The 18,167-nt window shown below is 32.0% G+C and overlaps 1 pseudogene; it reads right to left on the bottom strand.

Annotated features, from left to right (window-relative positions):
• Positions 1–2,420: 2,420 nt before the first annotated feature.
• The window catches only part of LOC137235737 (uncharacterized), a 127,177-nt pseudogene continuing 111,430 nt past the window's right edge, over positions 2,421–18,167 (bottom strand).

Here is an 18,167-nt window from a genome sequence, read left to right as displayed (position 1 = left end):
TAAAGTATTAGTGCTTAACAGACGATATGGTAGGCAATAAAAAGCATTGCTATTATTCCGCATCAACCAGTCACGCTCCACTTTCTCTCCATTTGGCAAGATTCTGTTTAACAACGAGGTAGGAAATGCCTCGTCCTGACGATCACGTGGAAAATACAGGACACTTTTTCGTCGATGAAATATTTCGTTCACTTCTTCAGATCGCAAAAACTCATTATTCACGGTACCGATGTCGAAGTCGTTTAAATAATCTGCACTTTGATACAGAGTTGGTGGTATTGTTGGAATACTTTTTCAAGATGAACCTTCAATTGTGTTGTGGGTTTTAGACCACTTAAAATGAGAACACCACTATTTATTTTTGATTTGAAATTTTATTATAAAATATTTTTATAGTTTAACTCCCGAAAGTATGCTTATGTAAGTGTCCGCACGAAACTTTACGATTTCGGATTCATGTAAACATATATTTTTGTTTGATGTTTTTATTGTCTCCTCACTGTTCGAAGGCCCAGGCAAAAAATCATTAACAATAGTCGAACGGGATGCAGAACCTGAATGGTTTTGTGCCAGCTGCGAAATGAAATATTTATTCTTAAATTTTAAGGAAAAGAACTTTTCTAATTATTTTTCACACTTCACTATAATATTAAAACCAAATGCTTTTGAAATTCGGCTTAAAAATTGCACATGGAAGAACTAAAGACTCCGGAATTAAAAAAAAAATGTCTTAGTACCTCTAAATCGCGGCCCCCTCAGAAACGACAGGCCCGGGGGCTTAAAGGCTTGCCAGTTTTCTATATATCCTAATATGGCCGAAAGAGATATCCAATATTTCGAATAGACATCCTTCATATACGTATACAATATTTGGCATAGTGAACCTAGGTATAAAGAAAACGGGTTGGGGGTGGGTTGGTTAGTCGGGCAGCATTGGGAGATACCGGACCCAAATAGCGCTCTAGGCGCCATTTTGATATACTTTCAGTGTTTGGTGAGGGTGGGGTGGGAATTATAGAAGGTAGGGTAGAGATAAAAGGAGAGCTGTAGAAGGATGGATATGGAACTTAAGAGCAGCATAAGATAGTGTTAGGGGCCGAAGTGAGGAAAAAAGGGTTTTTAAAAATGTTAAAGCAACACACACAACAGTTGTGACAGATCAAAATCCGCAGTCTGCTTGTTTCTCCTTTATTGTGAAATTTTGTTGTGTTTTTTGTATCTTTCTTGTTTGGGTTTTTGTGTTTTATTGTTATGTTTTTTAGTATTTCTCTTTTTACACTTGCCTTGTTGTTGATTTTAATGCTATTTTTAAAGTGATGGTGCTTGTTATTTTGATAATGTTTGTGTTTGTTTATTGCTATTTCTGTAGATGTTTTTGCTATTGTCGTTTTTCTTCTTAGCTTGTTGTTTTAATTGTTCGTTCCTATAGCTGTTGGTAATATTTTTCCCACTTTTTGTCTGTTTGAAGCTTTTGTTTTTTAACGATACTCCGATACTCTATTTAAAATATTTTACCATCTTTATGAATTGAGATGGTTTTCTTTGTGACACAATCAATCCAAAAAGGCTTAACAGATTTTGCTGATATTTTGAATTCAGATAGCGAATAGCCTGCAAAAGATCTCCTGGCTATAGTCTTTCTCGAAAAAGAGGAGGTCCCACGCCTTAGTCATCCGAACTATTTCGAATTGATTTATAAATAATGTCGGCATCACTTCTAACCTGTTTTGGGATTATTTTTGAATTATCTCGGGATCACTTCGGTATTATTAACATTAGTGATTTTGGGATTATATCCGGACTATTTTCAAACCATTTTGGCATCATTGCGGGACTCTCTTCATCGGGTTGATTTCAAAAATACTGTACTATTTCGGAGCCATTTTGGCATCATGGTGTGACTATCCCAGATCTTATGGGCATTGTTTTCGGAAACACTGGAAAGTTTCGAAATCATTCCGGAACCGTTTTTGAATTATCTGCGGATTAATATGGGGTTTATTTCGAATATATTTCGGGATATTTTCACGATTATTCTCGGTATGGTTTCAGGACTATCTTCGGAGCATCTTTATCATCATTAATTGGCGCTTAACCACCTACGCAATTTTAGCTGATTCCTATCTGGGATAATTCTGGCCCCATCTGTGGATCATTTGGGAAATATCTTCACATTATTTTAAAATTGTTTGAATTATCATATTGCGATGGTGTCGACGCTTTCAGGATTGTTTTTTTTGGACTATTTCACTATCTTTATAAAAATCATATTGAGACTATATCCCATCTCCACTATTTACCTTCCTTTTCCTTGGACAGCCAGAGTTATTTGGAAAGAGAATGCACTGGAAAAATGCCTTGGTGTCAATTAAAAATTATTATCGCAAAGATAGCAAGATATTTGAAATAAAATACGGGTCACCTTTTGTCATAACTCCATTTTAATAATTTAATAAAATAGTATATAAATAAATATTGATAACAAGAAAAATTATATAAAAATAAATAAAAATTTTTAACGACGTCTTAAGCCACCAAAACCTCCAAAGCTTTCTCCGCCGAAATATCCTAACCCTTGACCGCCGAAACCACCAAATCCTCCACCGAAACTAGATGCCGACGCCGAAGCGCTTGCACCACCAAAACCACCAGCCCAACCACTGTTAGGCCATACTTCAGAGGACGCGATATATGAATTGGTACAGGCAAAAATTTCGTCACATGCACTGGAACTGGAACCGGTACCGGTACCTGCACTGGTGCCAGTTGAGAATTGTTTATAACATTGCTTGTGGCAAAGGCACCTGCATAACCACCTTCAAAGCCGCCACCACCGAATTTTTTGAAATGCGCTCTTATAGGTGAAGCAAATATTCCGACGAGCAGTTTTGCAGCAAGCTGGTGATTTTCTGAGGGTGAAAAAAATCATACATTACCATCATTTATTCATAAAAAAAAAAACGAAACAAGATATGATCAAGATCAGAGATCGCAAATAACAGCTCCGGAAACCGATATTTTCAATTAAAACAATTATTTAACGAGCACTCTTTGAATGTCGGTTAAATGCCTGTACTTATCGTTTCGGTTTCTGCATGGCTCAATTATATGGTTGGCTCATATCATCAGCTGATTTTATTTTTTTCTTTTCACTGGCATAGGGATTGTCAAAAGCAAATGGCAAACGCAAAATGTACCAAAACAAATTGTCAATTCGTTTTTGCCGTCGTGCTAAATTTTTTATTAACAAATATTTCACAACATTTTAAGTTTATTTTTAGTAAATGCATCTAATTTAGCGTCTTATATTCCCTCCATTCCAATCGCCTAACACCAACACACAGATTTTGACAACCTGAACAAAGGTATGTTGTTGCTGTAGAATGAGCCAATCATATAGTTGAACCATGAGTTTCTGACAGAGAAGCAAAATAAAAGAAATGGTCAGTGAACGAGAACAACCGAATTACCGATAAAATACGCCCTGTTATACTGTGTACAAAAACACACCAAATTGGCAATTTATACCATTTGGCAAATTTATTACGCAATTTATCATATAATAAAATGCAAATTTAAAAAAAATTGCGTAATAAATTATTTCAAACTGCAAATGCAACCTTGTAAAGTGTGTTTATTGAGTAGATTTAAACGTTGATCGATTTGTTAATGAAAAAATATGGTTCCTTTATAGAAAAGTGTCGATTTGTTGTCGGAAAGGTATTGAACTTTTATCGAAAATATATCGAATTGATATCGTAAAAATATCGAAAGATTTCGATTTTATTTCGGAAAAATTTCCATTTTTTGTCAAAATATATCGATTATATATCGAAAATATTTCTATCGAAAAGTTACCGACAAAACATCGGTTTCGAAAACAAGTCGATATTTTTGCTATAACAATTCGATATTTTGAATATTTTTCACACAGCAAATATACTTTTTTTTTGGAACCAATCGATAACAAGAATAAATATTGATTTATCATCGGAAAAATATTAGTTTTTTATAGAAAATATATTCATTTGTTGTCGAAAAGTTGCGATAACAATTCGATATTTTACAGATAAATCCTCGAAGAAAAATTAAAATTTTTCCGATGGCAAACCGGTAATTTATCGATAACTAATCAATAACAAATCGATATACTTTTGATAACAAATCTAGATTATCCGATAATAGTAAGACTTTTCGTATTTGTAAATGATTTTTTTCAAAATTATGCAAAATTTTTTATTATTAGTCACTATTGATCCAAAAAATATCCCGAAGCGATCTTAAATTAGTCCAAAAATAGACCCCGAAATGTTCCCGAACGACTTCCTGAAAGCATTACTACAAAAAGTCTCGTAATGATTGTAGTAATTGAAACCACGTATTATTATTTTAACAAAACTTTAAATTATATTTTTTAAAACGCCTAAATGTATGCGTCTATTTTATTTTTTATTTTTCACAATAATGAAAATTTTTGAAAATTGAAAAATCAATATTTGAAAATTACAAAGTTCAAAGTAACTAAAATATAAAGTTAAATAAAAATAATAAGAACCCTACATTACTCCCCCTTCAAGAAAATTTATCATTAAACAAATGTAACTCTCTTTTTATGTAAATTCTTGGTGTTGTTTGTGTCCGTTGTTTCAATTATTGCAGGTTTTAATCTATCAATAGGAATAGTTTTAATATTATTATCTATTTGAAGTTTAAAACATTTTTGGTCTTTTTCCACAATTTTGTAAGGTCCTTCATATGGTTGTTGTAATGAATGTTTATTAATGACTCGAACAAAATCAAATTTACAAGTTTGAAGATCTTTTGGAACATAAATTCCAGTATCAGCATCTTTATGATGACTTAAATTTTATCTAACATTTCGAAAATGTTCACGTAAATTACTTAAAACCTCAGTTGATGAGAAATTTTTAGCTGATGTCACAACAAGTTCCCCTGCCAAACGTAAATTCTGACCGAAAACCATTTCCGCTGGTGTAGCCGAAATATCTTCTTTGTAAATAGATCGCAAACCAAGTAATATGACAGGTAACTCGTCATACCAATTATTTGTGTCCTCTCTAGCTATTATAGTAGTCTTTAATTGTCTATGAAACCTTTCAACCATACCATTTCCTTGAGGGTGATATGCGGATGTTGTATTTTGGTGACTACCAAGTAATTTAGTTAACTCTGAAAACAATTTCGATGTAAATTGGCTACCTTGATCAGTTGTTATCTTTAACGGAACTCCAAATCGAGAAATATATTCTCTAAAAAACTTATTTGCAATTGTAATTGCTGAAATATCTTTTAATGCATATGCCTCAGGCCAACGGGTAAATATTTCAATAATCGTTAAAATATAGCGATGTCCTTTTGAAATAGGTAATGGTCCAACTATATCTAAATGGATGTGTTCAAATCTATTCTTGGGAATTTGAATTTTGACAACAGGGGATTTTGTATGACGATAAACTTTAGACTTTTGACAATTAAGACACTCTTTTGACCAAATATTAATATTCTTATTCATATTAGGCCAATAATATTTTTTAACTATGAGCCGTCGTGTAGCTCTTGTACCCGGATGTGCTATTCCATGTAAAATATCAAATACTGTCTTTCGCAAATTACTCGGTACAAATGGCCTAGGAGTGTCTCCTGAAATTTCACACCAAATATTAAAATTTAAAATGGGAATACTAATTAGTTTTAAATTTAGATATTGAGATTCAGATACAAGTTGATTTAAGTCATCATCTTTTTGTTGTTCAGTTTGTAAAATTTTAAAATTCAGTTCTGTATTATATATTGCATTAACCTCAAAAGCTCTAGATAGCGTATCTGCTACAACATTGGATTCTCCTTTAATGTATTGTATGTCATCAGTAAATTGTGCTATAAATTCCAAGTGTCTCGTTTGTCTGGGACTTCGTTCTGTTTTTGAATTTAAAGCAGTAGTCAAAGGTTTATGGTCTGTATAAACTGTAAATTGTCTTCCTTCCAACAGATATCTAAAATGTTTTATATTTAAGTAAATCGCCAATAACTCCCTATCAAAAGCACTATATTTTATTTCAGTTGGAGAAAGTTTTTTAGAAAAGAATGCAATGGGCTCAATTTTATTATTGTAATTTTGTTGTATAACGCCCCCAATCGCTGTGTTAGATGCATCTACTATTAAAGATAATTTAGCATTTTTGTTAAAATGATTTAACAATATCGTAGATGCAAACTTATCTTTAATGCATTCAAAAGCTTCATTCGAATTCTCGTCCCATACCAAAGTTTTGTCACGTTTCTCACTTACTTTGTTAATTAGCTCATAAATTTTGTTTGTAAATTCTGCTAGTTTTGGAATGTATCTATGATAATAATTTACCATACCAATAAATTTCTGTTTGCTTAACTGATTTTGGACGTTCGAAATTGCGAATAGCTGATACCTTTTCATCGGAAGGTCGAATACCTGTTCCAGAAATGTTATGTCCTAAAAAATCTATATTTGTTACACCAAAAGTACATTTACTTGGTTTAATGTTTAAACCGTACTCTGTAAGGCGTTGAAAAAGGATACGTAAATCTTTTAAATGTTGTTCTTCCTCTTTATTTGCAATAAGTAAGTCGTCAATGTAAGCATATACAAAATCTAAGTCACCTACTACCTTATTTATAAATCTTTGAAAGGTTTGTGCAGAATTTCTATATCCGAAAGGCATTCTCATGAATTCAAACATACCGAAAGGAGTTGTAATAGCAGTTTTATAAATATCTTCTTCAGTCATAGGAATTTGGTGATATGCCCTAACTAAATCTAATTTTGAAAATATATTTTTATTATGAAGGTATTTAAAATCCTGAATGTGAGGTAAGCGATAACGATCAGGAACAGTTACAATATTCAATCTTCTAAAATCACCACATGGACGCCAATCATTCATCTCTTTTTTAGGTACAAGGTGAAGTGGTGATGCTACTGAAGAATTTGAAGGCCGACAAATGCCTGTTTTAACTAAGAAATCAAAGTCCGTCTTTGCGACTTTGTGTTTTACCGGATCTAAGCGCCTGGGCTTAGAAAATGGAAGACTACCTTCTGTTACAAGTCGATGTACTGTTGTATGTTTAACAGGTTTAGTATAATCTGGCTCTGAAATAAGTGACGGAAACTCTTTTAATAATTTTGTAAATTTATTGTCAACCACAAATAATTTAGGTAATGGCATATCACAAAAGTAGGATACTGTATTAACTGAGAGATTGGTTAATGGATCTACTAAACGTTTATGTTTAATGTCTATAAGAAGACCATATTTACAAAGAAAATCAGCGCCGATTATTGGCTTGGCTATATCCGCAATCAAAAATGTAAAGGGAAATTCACGTCTTAAACCCAAATTTACGTTTAAAAGCCTTTCCCGTAAGTGGCAATTGTTGAGCCATTAGCTGCAGTGAGAATTATGTCTGAACGTTTCGTACGAGGAAATTTAGACGCGGGTAATACCGAAATTTCTGCTCCACTATCAATTAAAAAATTTTGTTTGTTTTTTCTATCAAAAATAAATAAGCGACGCGTCGAAAATTCTAAATTTCCGTTGTTCGTCGCTGCAAAACGGAAGAATTTAGTTTGTTGAATCTTTGTTTTTGTTATAAGAACAAGGTTGTTCACAACTTCTAGCATTATTTCCAACTTGTAGTGAAATCTATACAACCAATTTGGATTATTACGCGAGTTAGAACGATGCCTAAAAGAATTTCTAAAATTATTCCTAGAATTAGAACGCGACCTAGATTTATTCCTATACACTTCTGTTTTAATTTCTGCTAACTCCAAAGAAAGTTTCTGAAAACTTTCACACATTAAAGAAGTGGTTTTAACTAGATTTTCAATAACTGAATTTTGAGCTTTTGTATCTGATATTGTATTTACTGAGAAAACTTCTTTTTTATTCATAACTTCAAAAATGTTATCCGCTAATTTTACTAATTTATTAATATTATTAGAACTTGAGCTAGCCAAAATTGCATTTAAATTTTTGGGAAGTTTTCTCAACCAAATTCTCTTTAAAACATTTTCACTAAAATTTGAACCGGCTAACAAAATTAATGACCGATAAAATTCAGAGCGCTTGCGATCACCCATTTCAGAATCATATAAGATTTTGTCAAGCTTTGAATTTTCACTAAGAGAATGTCTTTCTATTAAAACTTTTTTGAGTTCACTAAACTTGTTAGTGAGGGGAAGATTTTGGATAAAATCTAAAATTGTTACTATTACGTCTTGTGGAAGTGCTGTTATAATGTGTTCGTATTTGGTATTCTCTTGAGTTATATTTTTGGTGCTAAATTGTGTTTCAGCGTGTATAAATCACGCTTCTGGACAACTAGTCCAAAATTGTGGAAGTTTGACAGATGTAGCACAAATTTCGCAATTATTTTGATCAATAAGCGAATCATTTAAATTTTGTGTGAATGTAGAAGTGTGTGTATTGTGTCGTGGAGAATGAAACATTTTAACTAAATTGAAGAAGGAGTTTGCAAATTTAGTAAAATATTAAATATCAATATTATAAAAAATATTTATATTTTATAATAACTGTTTAAATAAACAATATATAAAAAAAAAACAATATATAAACAATATATAAATAAACAATATATATGTATTTAATTAGCGAGCTTTGCTCATATTGCTTTATACAATGGTTTTTGTAATTGATATTAGAGAAAAATTGTAAGTTTACAAACGGCGATGGTTACTAGGACATGTTTCTGAATTTCACTTCTTCATCAGCTAGCTTTTCGGGAGCTGAGCGTTGAACTCGAATCTCCAACATTCATATCAGTGCAAGCCTTTAGCTGCTACGCCACATGAATGTTCCGTTGTTCGCTGTACAATTGGTCTCTAAGAGATGCCTTTTTGTTTATATGCCTTTTGATCACCATGTAGGCACATACACTCTGTATGTAGTTTATTCCTAATGGTGTGGATATGATTGTTAGGCGCGCTTTTGAAAGCTTAGTAACATTTGTTCGGATTTTTACAGTATTTGATTATAATACTTCCGCTGTTACTATTATATCAATATGATCATATGTATTTAATTAGCGAGCTTTGCTCATATTGCTTTATACAATGGTTTTTGTAATTGATATTAGAGAAAAATTGTAAGTTTACAAACGGCGATGGTTACTAGGACATGTTTCTGAATTTCACTTCTTCATCAGCTAGCTTTTCGGGAGCTGAGCGTTGAACTCGAATCTCCAACATTCATATCAGTGCAAGCCTTTAGCTGCTACGCCACATGAATGTTCCGTTGTTCGCTGTACAATTGGTCTCTAAGAGTTGCCTTTTTGTTTATATTCCTTTTGAAGAAGTGAAATTCAGAAACATGTCTTAGTAACCATCGCCGTTTGTAAACTTACAATTTTTCTCTAATATCAATTACATAAACAATATATATATATTTAACTTAGAACAAACCAACCTCAAAATTCTTCTTCCAAAATTTTGTTCCCTTTTAATTGTGTAGTTGCTTTAAAATTGATTGATGAAATTTGACGATGGTTTTAATATTGTGCAATGGCTTTAAAATTGATTGATGAAATTGGACAATGTATTGTGCAATGGTTTTAAAATTGATTGATTAAATTATGCAATGGCTTGAGAAAGGATTGAGCCTCTGACAGATTGATTGATGCTGGTTTCACTATTTTGAAGCATTTGTATTTGACAAATGTGGACCTCCTTTTTAATAACTTTCGTTAATTTTATGTGATTTAATTAAGTTAAATATTTCAATAGAACGTTTCATTCGCACAAACGCATAAATGACTTTTGCTCAAAGAAATCATAGGTTCCAAATCAAAAATACATAGCAGGTGTTAGAAGCAAATGTCGATTATGATACGACTTAAATTGACTATATATATACTTTTCATAGAGTTATATTGTTTATTTAGTTTTTTTTTTTTTTTTAATACAAATTGTATAATTTGTGGCGGTGTGCACTATATTGCGATTTTTATCGAATTGAACAGCCGTCTGAATTATCTTGGTCAAATTGACCTCAAAATAAAAACGTTTTTGATAATTCCACCACACCAAGTTACTGCAATGAACAAGAAAAATCGTCTACTTTGCAAAATTTTAATTTAAGAATGTTCCATAATAACTACAGTTGCGTTTAGGAATCCCGTATAATTTATATATTTAAAATCGTTTTAAATATTTGTATGATCACACACACACTTTTTTAAAATAGGCAGAGATCGCCAATGTAGTAATTGAAACCACGTATTATTATTTTAACAAAACTTTAAATTATATTTTTTAAAACGCCTAAATGTATGCGTCTATTTTATTTTTTATTTTTCACAATAATGAAAATTTTTGAAAATTGAAAAATCAATATTGAAAATTAAAATATTTATAATACATTTGAAAATTACAAAGTTCAAAGTAACTAAAATATAAAGTTAAATAAAAATAATAAGAACCCTTCAATGATCTCAAAATTATCCCGAACAATCAAGAAATTGTTAAGAAATAGTGGCCGCGATCCGGACAAAGACGATATGCTGTTCATCTTGAAAAATAACAATTATTTGCATACCATTATAATGTTAATTTTATCATAACAGAAGAGAGATTCACCATTACCGAAACCTATTACGGTCGCAACTTAACAGTTTTAAAAAGCCTAAAGGGCCCATTACTGATACTTAGCATAGACTTGACTTGACGCATACAATCTGGCATCATAATCAATAAATGTCAATTTGTTTGACAAAATGCCAAAATGAAATGGAAAGAAACAAATAGCATTTAAAATGTAAACGTCACTTAGAACTTACATAGAAATCAAAATTCACCAGACTTCTAAATCGAGTTAAGTGTTGCTAAGTTTTGAGTGATCAGTAATATGTAATGTTCATTTAACAGAACTGTGACAGTTCTCAAGCCAAGTCAAGTCTATGCTAAGTATCAATAATGGGCCCTTTACGCAATAAATCACTATACACGATCTCAGTGATAGTGAGAAAACGTTTGAAAATAAAAATTGATCACTGACAAAGACAGAAATAATTAAAAACAAAACATATCTCACTGAGAAAGCCTTTTATTCTTCTTGTATAAAAGTTGTTATCCGCAATCACCCGAATTGCCTTTTCTGGTTAACCGTTAAATGTAATCGCTAAATGAGATTATAAGCTCGAAGCTTCTTCACCCGAGCTGTATGACAACGTGTATTAAAAAAAACTGTTTTGAATTTTTTCATCATAGTGTTCTTGTGAGGCTGATTCTGCAGTTTTTGGACTACAATTGTTCTAAATATTTCGATAATTTTCTCAAACATCTTTTCATTTCGATAACTACTTCCGATTTGCCACCGGTAGATGAAAGAATTATATTTTTAGTATTAAATGTCCAAAGCAGATAAAACCCAACATTTATTCACGTACAACATTTCGCCGTCAACTTACGAAGCTTCCCATCATAAAACACGAATCCGGCAACAAAGCTTATTCACCAAAAATTTAAAACTGAACTGCACACAAAATGCGTATGAACTTTTATATTTCAGAGTCAGTTTTTTGGCCAAAATGATCACTTATCTTTGACAATACAAATAGAACGTCAAAGAGGCAAGGGAATTCCGATTTAATAAGTCAAAGATGAAAATTTCCTGTTAGTCAAGCAGTGGCACACTGGCCCATATGGCCTTCACTAGCGGTTAAAAGTAAAAATTGTAGGTGTAATCAAGCGAGCATTTTTCATTTCCTATTGATGATAATGCCCAATTTTAGTAGTAAACTTTGTCAAAAACTGAAAAGCTAATGGAAAAAATGTATTTGTAAAAATTTTTAGGCAATTCACAAAGTCTGCTATCCATCGTGATTTGTCATGTGTTCTTTATTGATGTTTCGGATATAAAATAAAAAAAATATAATTCCGCAGCTTATGTACATTATACTGTAACGAATTTACTGCAAATCCTTCCTCTGTTGAATAAATAACTCCAATATTTAATAACGCAGAATGGCCTTTATTCAAGTACTTCACAATAAATAACTTTACTATTGCTCGACAGATAGCGTGCTTAATCGAAACTGATTGTAGCGCCTACGGTTGCTGCCTTATATACTCTTTGATTTCCTCATTGCATCTTCTAGGCGGTTCTGTTCTAGAATCTACTAGTTGGTTATCTGCTGTAATTATAACTACAGATGTACGTGTATAGCTCTCATATGCGCGTGTGTTTGTGAGCGACACTTCCACAATTATAATTGCATATCGCAGATAAGATATCTGCACGTGTTTGTGCGTTGCTTCTCCGCTGCGTGTACGTACATATGTGTAGACATAATGATTGATTCGTTTATGTAGATACATAATGATTGATTTATGGATGTGCACACATACAATCACTGCTTAGCATCGGCTTAGAGATGGCAGTACACCTTAGTGTTGCTAATATTCGTAACACTGCCCTCCACCTAAGTCTGATCGTCCCGATCAGACAAATCTCTCGATCTAAATGGTGCTAACATCTCTAAATGAACCACCCTTCTATTTCGTGGTTTCCCAATGGTTTAATTGCGGTAGATGGAATTACTGATCTTCTTCACAACTCTGTATGGGCCTTCCCAACTGCACCGAAGTTTGGATGGAACACCACTCCGCCGGTGAGGGTTGTATAACAGTACCAAATCTCCCGCCAAGAAACCTTCCGAATTATTGTTCTCATCGTACCTGTGTTTCATCTTATTACTCATTACCCTGGTTCGTTCCCTCACACTCTGTTGTTTGGCCAATGAACTACTTTGTAGAGCTTGCGCTTGACGGATTTGCTTTGCATAATCAATATCGTTCCGACGCTTCACAACAGTAGTGTGCCCTGCTTGAAACCACCCTTGCATTCTTTCTGCGAAATCCTTTCCTTCGTTTTAGTACGTCCGTTGGGGCTTTTCAATACCAGTGTTTCACTCACAGGTACCTTCGGTTTTGATTTGTTTGGCCCATTTGTGTTTCGGTTTCTGCATGGCTCAATTATATGGTTGGCTCATATCATCAGCTGATTTTATTTTTTTCTTTTCACTGGCATAGGGATTGTCAAAAGCAAATGGCAAACGCAAAATGTACCAAAACAAATTGTCAATTCGTTTTTGCCGTCGTGCTAAATTTTTTATTAACAAATATTTCACAACATTTTAAGTTTATTTTTAGTAAATGCATCTAATTTAGCGTCTTATATTCCCTCCATTCCAATCGCCTAACACCAACACACAGATTTTGACAACCTGAACAAAGGTATGTTGTTGCTGTAGAATGAGCCAATCATATAGTTGAACCATGAGTTTCTGACAGAGAAGCAAAATAAAAGAAATGGTCAGTGAACGAGAACAACCGAATTACCGATAAAATACGCCCTGTTATACTGTGTACAAAAACACACCAAATTGGCAATTTATACCATTTGGCAAATTTATTACGCAATTTATCATATAATAAAATGCAAATTTAAAAAAAATTGCGTAATAAATTATTTCAAACTGCAAATGCAACCTTGTAAAGTGTGTTTATTGAGTAGATTTAAACGTTGATCGATTTGTTAATGAAAAAATATGGTTCCTTTATAGAAAAGTGTCGATTTGTTGTCGGAAAGGTATTGAACTTTTATCGAAAATATATCGAATTGATATCGTAAAAATATCGAAAGATTTCGATTTTATTTCGGAAAAATTTCCATTTTTTGTCAAAATATATCGATTATATATCGAAAATATTTCTATCGAAAAGTTACCGACAAAACATCGGTTTCGAAAACAAGTCGATATTTTTGCTATAACAATTCGATATTTTGAATATTTTTCACACAGCAAATATACTTTTTTTTTGGAACCAATCGATAACAAGAATAAATATTGATTTATCATCGGAAAAATATTAGTTTTTTATAGAAAATATATTCATTTGTTGTCGAAAAGTTGCGATAACAATTCGATATTTTACAGATAAATCCTCGAAGAAAAATTAAAATTTTTCCGATGGCAAACCGGTAATTTATCGATAACTAATCAATAACAAATCGATATACTTTTGATAACAAATCTAGATTATCCGATAATAGTAAGACTTTTCGTATTTGTAAATGATTTTTTTCAAAATTATGCAAAATTTTTTATTATTAGTCACTATTGATCCAAAAAATATCCCGAAGCGATCTTAAATTAGTCCAAAAATAGACCCCGAAATGTTCCCGAACGACTTCCTGAAAGCATTACTACAAAAAGTCTCGTAATGATTGTAGTAATTGAAACCACGTATTATTATTTTAACAAAACTTTAAATTATATTTTTTAAAACGCCTAAATGTATGCGTCTATTTTATTTTTTATTTTTCACAATAATGAAAATTTTTGAAAATTGAAAAATCAATATTTGAAAATTACAAAGTTCAAAGTAACTAAAATATAAAGTTAAATAAAAATAATAAGAACCCTACATTACTCCCCCTTCAAGAAAATTTATCATTAAACAAATGTAACTCTCTTTTTATGTAAATTCTTGGTGTTGTTTGTGTCCGTTGTTTCAATTATTGCAGGTTTTAATCTATCAATAGGAATAGTTTTAATATTATTATCTATTTGAAGTTTAAAACATTTTTGGTCTTTTTCCACAATTTTGTAAGGTCCTTCATATGGTTGTTGTAATGAATGTTTATTAATGACTCGAACAAAATCAAATTTACAAGTTTGAAGATCTTTTGGAACATAAATTCCAGTATCAGCATCTTTATGATGACTTAAATTTTATCTAACATTTCGAAAATGTTCACGTAAATTACTTAAAACCTCAGTTGATGAGAAATTTTTAGCTGATGTCACAACAAGTTCCCCTGCCAAACGTAAATTCTGACCGAAAACCATTTCCGCTGGTGTAGCCGAAATATCTTCTTTGTAAATAGATCGCAAACCAAGTAATATGACAGGTAACTCGTCATACCAATTATTTGTGTCCTCTCTAGCTATTATAGTAGTCTTTAATTGTCTATGAAACCTTTCAACCATACCATTTCCTTGAGGGTGATATGCGGATGTTGTATTTTGGTGACTACCAAGTAATTTAGTTAACTCTGAAAACAATTTCGATGTAAATTGGCTACCTTGATCAGTTGTTATCTTTAACGGAACTCCAAATCGAGAAATATATTCTCTAAAAAACTTATTTGCAATTGTAATTGCTGAAATATCTTTTAATGCATATGCCTCAGGCCAACGGGTAAATATTTCAATAATCGTTAAAATATAGCGATGTCCTTTTGAAATAGGTAATGGTCCAACTATATCTAAATGGATGTGTTCAAATCTATTCTTGGGAATTTGAATTTTGACAACAGGGGATTTTGTATGACGATAAACTTTAGACTTTTGACAATTAAGACACTCTTTTGACCAAATATTAATATTCTTATTCATATTAGGCCAATAATATTTTTTAACTATGAGCCGTCGTGTAGCTCTTGTACCCGGATGTGCTATTCCATGTAAAATATCAAATACTGTCTTTCGCAAATTACTCGGTACAAATGGCCTAGGAGTGTCTCCTGAAATTTCACACCAAATATTAAAATTTAAAATGGGAATACTAATTAGTTTTAAATTTAGATATTGAGATTCAGATACAAGTTGATTTAAGTCATCATCTTTTTGTTGTTCAGTTTGTAAAATTTTAAAATTCAGTTCTGTATTATATATTGCATTAACCTCAAAAGCTCTAGATAGCGTATCTGCTACAACATTGGATTCTCCTTTAATGTATTGTATGTCATCAGTAAATTGTGCTATAAATTCCAAGTGTCTCGTTTGTCTGGGACTTCGTTCTGTTTTTGAATTTAAAGCAGTAGTCAAAGGTTTATGGTCTGTATAAACTGTAAATTGTCTTCCTTCCAACAGATATCTAAAATGTTTTATATTTAAGTAAATCGCCAATAACTCCCTATCAAAAGAACTATATTTTATTTCAGTTGGAGAAAGTTTTTTAGAAAAGAATGCAATGGGCTCAATTTTATTATTGTAATTTTGTTGTATAACGCCCCCAATCGCTGTGTTAGATGCATCTACTATTAAAGATAATTTAGCATTTTTGTTAAAATGATTTAACAATATCGTAGATGCAAACTTATCTTTAATGCATTCAAAAGCTTCATTCGAATTCTCGTCCCATACCAAAGTTTTGTCACGTTTCTCACTTACTTTGTTAATTAGCTCATAAATTTTGTTTGTAAATTCTGCTAGTTTTGGAATGTATCTATGATAATAATTTACCATACCAATAAATTTCTGTTTGCTTAACTGATTTTGGACGTTCGAAATTGCGAATAGCTGATACCTTTTCATCGGAAGGTCGAATACCTGTTCCAGAAATGTTATGTCCTAAAAAATCTATATTTGTTACACCAAAAGTACATTTACTTGGTTTAATGTTTAAACCGTACTCTGTACGGCGTTGAAAAAGGATACGTAAATCTTTTAAATGTTGTTCTTCCTCTTCATTTGCAATAAGTAAGTCGTCAATGTAAGCATATACAAAATCTAAGTCACCTACTACCTTATTTATAAATCTTTGAAAGGTTTGTGCAGAATTTCTATATCCGAAAGGCATTCTCATGAATTCAAACATACCGAAAGGAGTTGTAATAGCAGTTTTATAAATATCTTCTTCAGTCATAGGAATTTGGTGATATGCCCTAACTAAATCTAATTTTGAAAATATATTTTTATTATGAAGGTATTTAAAATCCTGAATGTGAGGTAAGCGATAACGATCAGGAACAGTTACAATATTCAATCTTCTAAAATCACCACATGGACGCCAATCATTCATCTCTTTTTTAGGTACAAGGTGAAGTGGTGATGCTACTGAAGAATTTGAAGGCCGACAAATGCCTGTTTTAACTAAGAAATCAAACTCCGTCTTTGCGACTTTGTGTTTTACCGGATCTAAGCGCCTGGGCTTAGAAAATGGAAGACTACCTTCTGTTACAAGTCGATGTACTGTTGTATGTTTAACAGGTTTAGTATAATCTGGCTCTGAAATAAGTGACGGAAACTCTTTTAATAATTTTGTAAATTTATTGTCAACCACAAATAATTTAGGTAATGGCATATCACAAAAGTAGGATACTGTATTAACTGAGAGATTGGTTAATGGATCTACTAAACGTTTATGTTTAATGTCTATAAGAAGACCATATTTACAAAGAAAATCAGCGCCGATTATTGGCTTGGCTATATCCGCAATCAAAAATGTAAAGGGAAATTCACGTCTTAAACCCAAATTTACGTTTAAAAGCCTTTCCCGTAAGTGGCAATTGTTGAGCCATTAGCTGCAGTGAGAATTATGTCTGAACGTTTCGTACGAGGAAATTTAGACGCGGGTAATACCGAAATTTCTGCTCCACTATCAATTAAAAAATTTTGTTTGTTTTTTCTATCAAAAATAAATAAGCGACGCGTCGAAAATTCTAAATTTCCGTTGTTCGTCGCTGCAAAACGGAAGAATTTAGTTTGTTGAATCTTTGTTTTTGTTATAAGAACAAGGTTGTTCACAACTTCTAGCATTATTTCCAACTTGTAGTGAAATCTATACAACCAATTTGGATTATTACGCGAGTTAGAACGATGCCTAAAAGAATTTCTAAAATTATTCCTAGAATTAGAACGCGACCTAGATTTATTCCTATACACTTCTGTTTTAATTTCTGCTAACTCCAAAGAAAGTTTCTGTAAACTTTCACACATTAAAGAAGTGGTTTTAACTAGATTTTCAATAACTGAATTTTGAGCTTTTGTATCTGATATTGTATTTACTGAGAAAACTTCTTTTTTATTCATAACTTCAAAAATGTTATCCGCTAATTTTACTAATTTATTAATATTATTAGAACTTGAGCTAGCCAAAATTGCATTTAAATTTTTGGGAAGTTTTCTCAACCAAATTCTCTTTAAAATATTTTCACTAAAATTTGAACCGGCTAACAAAATTAATGACCGATAAAATTCAGAGCGCTTGCGATCACCCATTTCAGAATCATATAAGATTTTGTCAAGCTTTGAATTTTCACTAAGAGAATGTCTTTCTATTAAAACTTTTTTGAGTTCAC

The sequence above is a fragment of the Eurosta solidaginis genome, unplaced genomic scaffold (genome assembly GCF_040869045.1).
Source record: "Eurosta solidaginis isolate ZX-2024a unplaced genomic scaffold, ASM4086904v1 ctg00001059.1, whole genome shotgun sequence".
In the NCBI taxonomy this organism is placed as follows: domain Eukaryota; kingdom Metazoa; phylum Arthropoda; class Insecta; order Diptera; family Tephritidae; genus Eurosta; species Eurosta solidaginis.
This window is presented reverse-complemented; position numbering and strand designations above follow the sequence as displayed.